The sequence below is a fragment of the Nerophis ophidion genome, linkage group LG06, assembly GCF_033978795.1.
Source record: "Nerophis ophidion isolate RoL-2023_Sa linkage group LG06, RoL_Noph_v1.0, whole genome shotgun sequence".
Classification (NCBI taxonomy): domain Eukaryota; kingdom Metazoa; phylum Chordata; class Actinopteri; order Syngnathiformes; family Syngnathidae; genus Nerophis; species Nerophis ophidion.
In genome coordinates, this window is record NC_084616.1 from 17,609,643 (window position 1) to 17,618,383 (window position 8,741).

Below are 8,741 nucleotides of genomic sequence, written 5' to 3' on the forward strand. Positions count from 1 at the left end.
AATCGCAGTCTGGTGAGTCAAATGATTCTCATTTTACAAGAAAAAAAACATGCGGTATACGATACATATATACATATATTTACTTACAGATTTTCCGTTTACATCTCTTGCTCACTGGTCTCCCTTAAAGCTGGCGGGTCCGTCAACGGCCGTTCCAGGCAGAGGAGAAGGCTTGATTGCGCCAAAGACTCCAGACATCGAATCCTTGCTCCGAGGGGAAATCATCGAAAACGACGGTGAATGTCCGACAGGCACCCGCTGTAAGTTTTTCTCGTTTTCTGTAAGCTTTTTAAGATTCTCAGGAGCTTTAAAGAGCTCCTCTCATTCCAATGTCTTTCGCTCAAATGAATTTCGCGCCTAAGGGGAATGGGCGGGGACTGATTCCGGAGGTGGGCGGTTGTTTCCGCCAAGCAACCTTCTGGTTGAAATGGAGTGTGGATCAAGATGGATCCCTACTCTATATTCTTTTATTTAACCCAATGTTTTTTAAATACGTGTATAATGCTTTATATCCTATGGGTTGTGAATTCCATCCTACAATATCTTCCAAGGAACCCAAAGAAATGTTACCACACCTCCCGCTTTATTTATTCTATAGATTGCCTGAACTATTTCATAAACTAAATCTTGTCTTGTTTCTGATGCTATGTTTTTTATGCTCATCAATGCACTGTTGGACTGCGAGCACACAACTACTTTCCTTGCTTTGTTTTCCTCTATCCAGTTAACTGCCATATAAATTGCTACCAATTCCCCCGTAAAAACAGATAGTTTATCACTGATTATTTTATTTAATACTATGTTTCCTTGTGGGATAACTGCTACAGCTCTTACCTTTATTTTTTTTATATAGTTTTTGATGCATCCGTATATATCATATCTCAATCCATTTTTCTATCCGGTAACTATTTAAATTTCTATTCTTTAGTAATTGCATGTTTTCTTTTGGGTTATCAAACATCCACGGTGGTATTGCAGGCATTGGTACTGTAGGACTAACTTTAATATTGTCAATTTTAACTTTATTACATATGTCTCCTATAATCCACCCAAAACTATTCTTTTTTGTTTTCTCTTTTTCTTGGCAGATTGGTAGCACTGGACAAGTCGGATATCCTTGCTTGGATCCTTTTAAAGTTGCCCGATAAACTGCTGAGAGTTGATCTCTCCTCTTGTCCAAAGGTTTTTCGTTCATTTTTACTTGTAATACTGGCACTAGGGTTGATGTAGTAGCTCCACAACATAACCTTAAAGCCTGTGACTGGATCCGGTCTATTTTCCCAAGTCATGTTTTTGAAGCAGATTGGTAAATAATGCATCCGTAATCAATAACAGATGGAATTAAAGTTATAAATATATACATGTATTGTTTTCAACGTTAACCTATCAGCCCCCCAATCATTACCCCTCAAAGACCTCATTATATTTAACACCTTTTTACTTTTTCCCCTATTTTTTTATTTTCCGGAAGGAACACTCCTGAAGGAATAAATAAAGTACTATCTAATCTAATCTAATCAAATCTATTTTGCTGATGTGGGTTGACTAGTTCATATTTTTATCAAACCATATTCCTAAATATTTAAATACTTGTACCTCTTCTATATTTTCACCTTAGAGTTTTTATTTGGAGCTTGTTTTGTACTTTTGTCTTTGTAAAATGTATGACTTTTGTCTTTCCAACAGAGAATCTTAAACCTCAAGCCGTTCCCCAGTCTTGAACATTATTTACCACTTTGTTAGTTTTTTGATTATTTCTTTTGACTCTAAATAATATACTAGTCTTTCATTAATCTTTTTTTTTTTCCATTACTTTTCCCCAAATTTATAATTTCCTGCCTCTTCCGGGTCTTACCCTGACTTGCATATTGGAATTGTTACCGCTAATTTTCCCCTCTGCCGGTCATTCTCCTTCTTCATATATCCTGTCATATCATTTCAAGACCACTTCTTTGACGATGCCACCTAAGTTTTTGATCATTTGATAACCCGCTAGGTCTTTCCCCGGTGACGTATTTTTAACCTTTTTCAAAATTCGAACCATTTCATTCAAAGAAAATGTCATATCCATAGTGTTGGTAAAGCTATTAACGTTGTCTTCCATCATTTCCCCAATATTTAAACTCATTGTTTTTTCTCTCTTTTGTTTTTCCACATTTCTCAAATTATCATTACTATGCACTTTAACACATTTTTTTTGCTAAAGGTTCTGCTGTTTCTTTACCCGTGACTACATCTTCTTTAATAAATGTGGCACATCATCCTCTTTACCCTTCATTCCTATCTTTACGAATCGTTATATATCCTTTTATTATAAAGTTTAATTTTGGCTTCAGCCCTGTTTCTTGAATACAAATTATACGTGGTTTAGTTTTCATATTTTTAATATATCCCTTTAATTCATGTTCGGTTGCTATCAAACTTCTGGCATTCCACCGGACCATTAACAGGGTGTTGGAATGTGGTAACATGACTCCGTCACGTCTACTCTCCGTAGTACAGCTTGCACCCGGTACCAAGATAGTTCTTTCAACAACTTTGATGCTGCTTTGACAATTATTTTGATCTTCTCAGTCTTATTTTTACTTTCATTTTGTATCAAAGCTGAGTTGTGCTCTCTGGTTTATTTTGCAAATGAACCGACAGAACATGATCATGTACAAGACTCGCCTACCCACAATGCACTGCAGCCCAACGCTCCTGGTCGGATGTTTTTTTCGGGGTTCATGGAGAGATGCGGTAAAGAGTGGTAGCCAAGACACACGGTCACACACGGTCACACACGGTCACACACGGTCACACTCGGCAATTATTTTGACCTGGGGAGCAGATATAGAGGAAAAAATGTGTCTGGGGGGCCGGGATATCTGATTTTCAGGTACAAAAAACTTCACAATGACACAAAATAAACACAACAGTTAAACCTCACACTAAAATCAAGACATTGACTTGTACGTTCAAAAGACAGAATAGAACAAGTCAAGACATGCAATGCCATCTACAAAATGTTATGTAAATGTTAGTCATTACACACGCGGCTATGGTTTTGATGTATTTGTTACAGACATGTTTACGTCAAGTAACATCACCTGGTTCCATTTGCACCTTTCAACAAATCTGAAAAGGAATATTAAGAAGTAAAACTTATATTTAATCCTACCTCTTCTCCGAGCACACGGTGACTGTACATACGGGTCGAAAAATGTTGACCTAATTCAGCATTTCTCAAAGTGTGGGGAATAGAGACATGACAGGTGGGGCGCGAGGAAAGGGAGGACATTTTTTTATTTTTTATTTTTTTTTACTATGCTTTCATTTTCTATACACACTGTAAATCACTTTGTGATTCTGTCTGTGAAATCCGCCGTATAAATAAATGTAAATTACTTATTTTTCCTGTAGGCTTTAAATTTCTCGGCAGGAGCGAAAGTTTGACAGACATAGCAACAGTAACTTTTGCAGGCAGGGCTAAGAGGAACAAACTTTCGCGCGGATGGGTAGCAGGCTAATGTGCGGACCACAATTACACAAAATGGATACATTTGCAACTCGCACCTCAAAGGTCTGCGGAGAAACAAAAATATGACGGGTCTAATCAACCAAAAAGTCAACCTAAAAGAAAATATGGCGAAGGGTATCTTGCTCTTGGATTCACGGCAGCGGAGGTGGGGGCAGAGGAGAGACCCCTGTGTGTTCTTTGTCTAAAACGGCTAGCAGCAGACAGCATCAGGCCCAACAAAGTAAAGAGACAACTCGAGACCACACATGATGTCCAATAAATTGTTTTGTTGGGGCGATGGGGGTAGGTGGGCCTTGAGTCTAAAGTGCTGATGACAGAAAAAAAAAAAAAGTTTGAGAAGCCCTGACCTAATTGTACGGATCTCACTTTAAACGGCAAACCGATCATTTAAATGTTTTCACTTTGAATATGAAACGAGGAGTAAAATGTACAATATTATCAATTATTTCACAAGGACATGTTTTAAGGATATTGTACAGTATAATTAAATCTAAAATGAATGTGATCACTTTCAGGATCATTTTATTTTTAGCCAGTAAACAACTGTTATGTACTTTTGAATCGGGTTTTCAAAAAAAAAAAAGGGAGGGACAATCAAGGATCAACAATGGCACGACTTTCACTAACTTGCGTGAGGTCAAAAGACAAGAGATTTTAGACCAATGCTGCTTTGGATCTGTTCCTGCTAAACTAGTAAGTGACTTTCAATGCTCAAATCAGAATAATAATACTAATTTTAGCTACTGGAAATTTGTGTGGTGGCAATAAATACCCACCAGCGCGATACTTTGCAGTTCCACACTGACCAACCACGCAACAAACTCAAAAGAACTGTACAAGGAAAAAACAATGCAGTGACTTCAAACTGCAAATATAAGGTTTGAGTAAAATATGTAGGTTGGTGTGATTGTTGTCCGTCTATCTATGTTGACCCTGCAATGAGGGGGCGACTTGTCCAGGGTGTACACCTCCTTCCACCCGATTGTAGCTGAGATAGGCGCCAGCGACCCCCACGTCCCCAAAAGGGAATAAGTGGTAGAAAACGAATGTAGGTTCCTACTGTGGAAAGTTCAGTAATACAGAATCATTGTGGCATTATCGTGTCAGTTGGACGCTATATGCGCTAGTCCTCATGGTAAATGTGGTTTTCCTTTTGGGAAAACGCCATCGCTTTGGTTCACTGGTGCGGCCAATATAAACCAAAACTGAAAGTTCTTAAGTGGGGGTTTAAGTAGAGTTTATAAATCTTGTATCTGTGCCACATATAGCCTTATTTCAGTGTCAACAGTCTCCAGCTTACTTGCTACACATGTTTTGGCTCTGCCCATCCCTGTGCAGTTATTGGACCGATATTTTTAATACTTTGTCTGTTGTTGTAATTACCTACTAGGCCTTCTTTGCCTTTATTTGTTGTTGTATCTTTATGTTAGCAATTGGGACTTTTTGAATGAAATTGTCTGTGGCTCCATGTTAACGAAGTTGCCTGTACTATTTGACTGATGCATTTTATTGATTGATTTATTAGCAGTAATTGCACAAAGGCATTCTTCTTCTTTTAGTTTTCTGACAGCACGTAGGCGTTCGCATCAACTTTCGTCTTTTTAACAAATGGGTAAAGGGGGGATGATGTATGCCGTAAAACTAGTTGGCACATTTAATATTTAATAATAATGAATATTGTAAAATTCTATAATTTTTGTTATTTAAAGGGGAAAACCCGATTCAAAAGTACATAACAGTTGTTTACTGGCTAAAAAATAAAATGATCCTGAAAGTGATCACATTCATTTTAGATTTAATTATACTGTACAATATCCTTAAAAACATGTCCTTGTGAAATAATTGATAATATTGTACATTTTACTCCTCGTTTCATATTCAAAGTGAAAACATTTAAATGATCGGTTTGCCGTTTAAAGTGAGATCCGTACAATTAGGTCAGGGCTTCTCAAACTTTTTTTTTTTTTCTGTCATCAGCACTTTAGACTCAAGGCCCACCTACCCCCATCGCCCCAACAAAACAATTTATTGGACATCATGTGTGGTCTCGAGTTGTCTCTTTACTTTGTTGGGCCTGATGCTGTCTGCTGCTAGCCGTTTTAGACAAAGAACACACAGGGGTCTCTCCTCTGCCCCCACCTCCGCTGCCGTGAATCCAAGAGCAAGATACCCTTCGCCATATTTTCTTTTAGGTTGACTTTTTGGTTGATTAGACCCGTCATATTTTTGTTTCTCCGCAGACCTTTGAGGTGCGAGTTGCAAATGTATCCATTTTGTGTAATTGTGGTCCGCACATTAGCCTGCTACCCATCCGCGCGAAAGTTTGTTCCTCTTAGCCCTGCCTGCAAAAGTTACTGTTGCTATGTCTGTCAAACTTTCGCTCCTGCCGAGAAATTTAAAGCCTACAGGAAAAATAAGTAATTTACATTTATTTATACGGCGGATTTCACAGACAGAATCACAAAGTGATTTACAGTGTGTATAGAAAATGAAAGCATAGTAAAAAAAAATAAAAAATAAAAAAATGTCCTCCCTTTCCTCGCGCCCCACCTGTCATGTTGTCTCTATTCCCCACACTTTGAGAAATGCTGAATTAGGTCAACATTTTTCGACCCGTATGTACGGTCACCGTGTGCTCGGAGAAGAGGTAGGATTAAATATAAGTTTTACTTCTTAATATTCCTTTTCAGATTTGTTGAAAGGTGCAAATGGAACCATGTGATGTTACTTGACGTAAACATGTCTGTAACAAATACATCAAAACCATAGCCGCGTGTGTAATGACTAACATTTACATAACATTTTGTAGATGGCATTGCATGTCTTGACTTGTTCTATTCTGTCTTTTGAACGTACAAGTCAATGTCTTGATTTTAGTGTGAGGTTTAACTGTTGTGTTTATTTTGTGTCATTGTGAAGTTTTTTGTACCTGAAAATCAGATATCCCGGCCCCCCAGACACATTTTTTCCTCTATATCTGCTCCCCAGGTCAAAATAATTGCCGAGTGTGACCGTGTGTGACCGTGTGTGACCGTGTGTGACCGTGTGTCTTGGCTACCACTCTTTACCGCATCTCTCCATGAACCCCGAAAAAAACATCCGACCAGGAGCGTTGGGCTGCAGTGCATTGTGGGTAGGCGAGTCTTGTACATGATCATGTTCTGTCGGTTCATTTGCAAAATAAACCAGAGAGCACAACTCAGCTTTGATACAAAATGAAAGTAAAAATAAGACTGAGAAGATCAAAATAATTGTCAAAGCAGCATCAAAGTTGTTGAAAGAACTATCTTGGTACCGGGTGCAAGCTGTACTACGGAGAGTAGACGTGACGGAGTCATGTTACCACATTCCAACACCCTGTTAATGGTCCGGTGGAATGCCAGAAGTTTGATAGCAACCGAACATGAATTAAAGGGATATATTAAAAATATGAAAACTAAACCACGTATAATTTGTATTCAAGAAACAGGGCTGAAGCCAAAATTAAACTTTATAATAAAAGGATATATAACGATTCGTAAAGATAGGAATGAAGGGTAAAGAGGATGATGTGCCACATTTATTAAAGAAGATGTAGTCACGGGTAAAGAAACAGCAGAACCTTTAGCAAAAAAAAATGTGTTAAAGTGCACAGTAATGATAATTTGAGAAATGTGGAAAAACAAAAGAGAGAAAAAACAATGAGTTTAAATATTGGGGAAATGATGGAAGACAACGTTAATAGCTTTACCAACACTATGGATATGACATTTTCTTTGAATGAAATGGTTCGAATTTTGAAAAAGGTTAAAAATACGTCACCGGGGAAAGACCTAGCGGGTTATCAAATGATCAAAAACTTAGGTGGCATCGTCAAAGAAGTGGTCTTGAAATGATATGACAGGATATATGAAGAAGGAGAATGACCGGCAGAGGGGAAAATTAGCGGTAACAATTCCAATATGCAAGTCAGGGTAAGACCCGGAAGAGGCAGGAAATTATAAATTTGGGGAAAAGTAATGGAAAAAAAAAAAGATTAATGAAAGACTAGTATATTATTTAGAGTCAAAAGAAATAATCAAAAAACTAACAAAGTGGTAAATAATGTTCAAGACTGGGGAACGGCTTGAGGTTTAAGATTCTCTGTTGGAAAGACAAAAGTCATACATTTTACAAAGACAAAAGTACAAAACAAGCTCCAAATAAAAACTCTAAGGTGAAAATATAGAAGAGGTACAAGTATTTAAATATTTAGGAATATGGTTTGATAAAAATATGAACTAGTCAACCCACATCAGCAAAATAGATTTGATTAGATTAGATTAGATAGTACTTTATTTATTCCTTCAGGAGTGTTCCTTCCGGAAAATAAAAAAATAGGGGAAAAAGTAAAAAGGTGTTAAATATAATGAGGTCTTTGAGGGGTAATGATTGGGGGGCTGATAGGTTAACGTTGAAAACAATACATGTATATATTTATAACTTTAATTCCATCTGTTATTGATTACGGATGCATTATTTACCAATCTGCTTCAAAAACATGACTTGGGAAAATAGACCGGATCCAGTCACAGGCTTTAAGGTTATGTTGTGGAGCTACTACATCAACCCTAGTGCCAGTATTACAAGTAAAAATGAACGAAAAACCTTTGGACAAGAGGAGAGATCAACTCTCAGCAGTTTATCGGGCAACTTTAAAAGGATCCAAGCAAGGATATCCGACTTGTCCAGTGCTACCAATCTGCCAAGAAAAAGAGAAAACAAAAAAGAATAGTTTTGGGTGGATTATAGGAGACATATGTAATAAAGTTAAAATTGACAATATTAAAGTTAGTCCTACAGTACCAATGCCTGCAATACCACCGTGGATGTTTGATAACCCAAAAGAAAACATGCAATTACTAAAGAATAGAAATTTAAATAGTTACCGGATAGAAAAATGGATTGAGATATGATATATACGGATGCATCAAAAACTATATAAAAAAAAATAAAGGTAAGAGCTGTAGCAGTTATCCCACAAGGAAACATAGTATTAAATAAAATAATCAGTGATAAACTATCTGTTTTTACGGGGGAATTGGTAGCAATTTATATGGCAGTTAACTGGATAGAGGAAAACAAAGCAAGGAAAGTAGTTGTGTGCTCGCAGTCCAACAGTGCATTGATGAGCATAAAAAACATAGCATCAGAAACAAGACAAGATTTAGTTTATGAAATAGTTCAGGCAATCTATAGAATA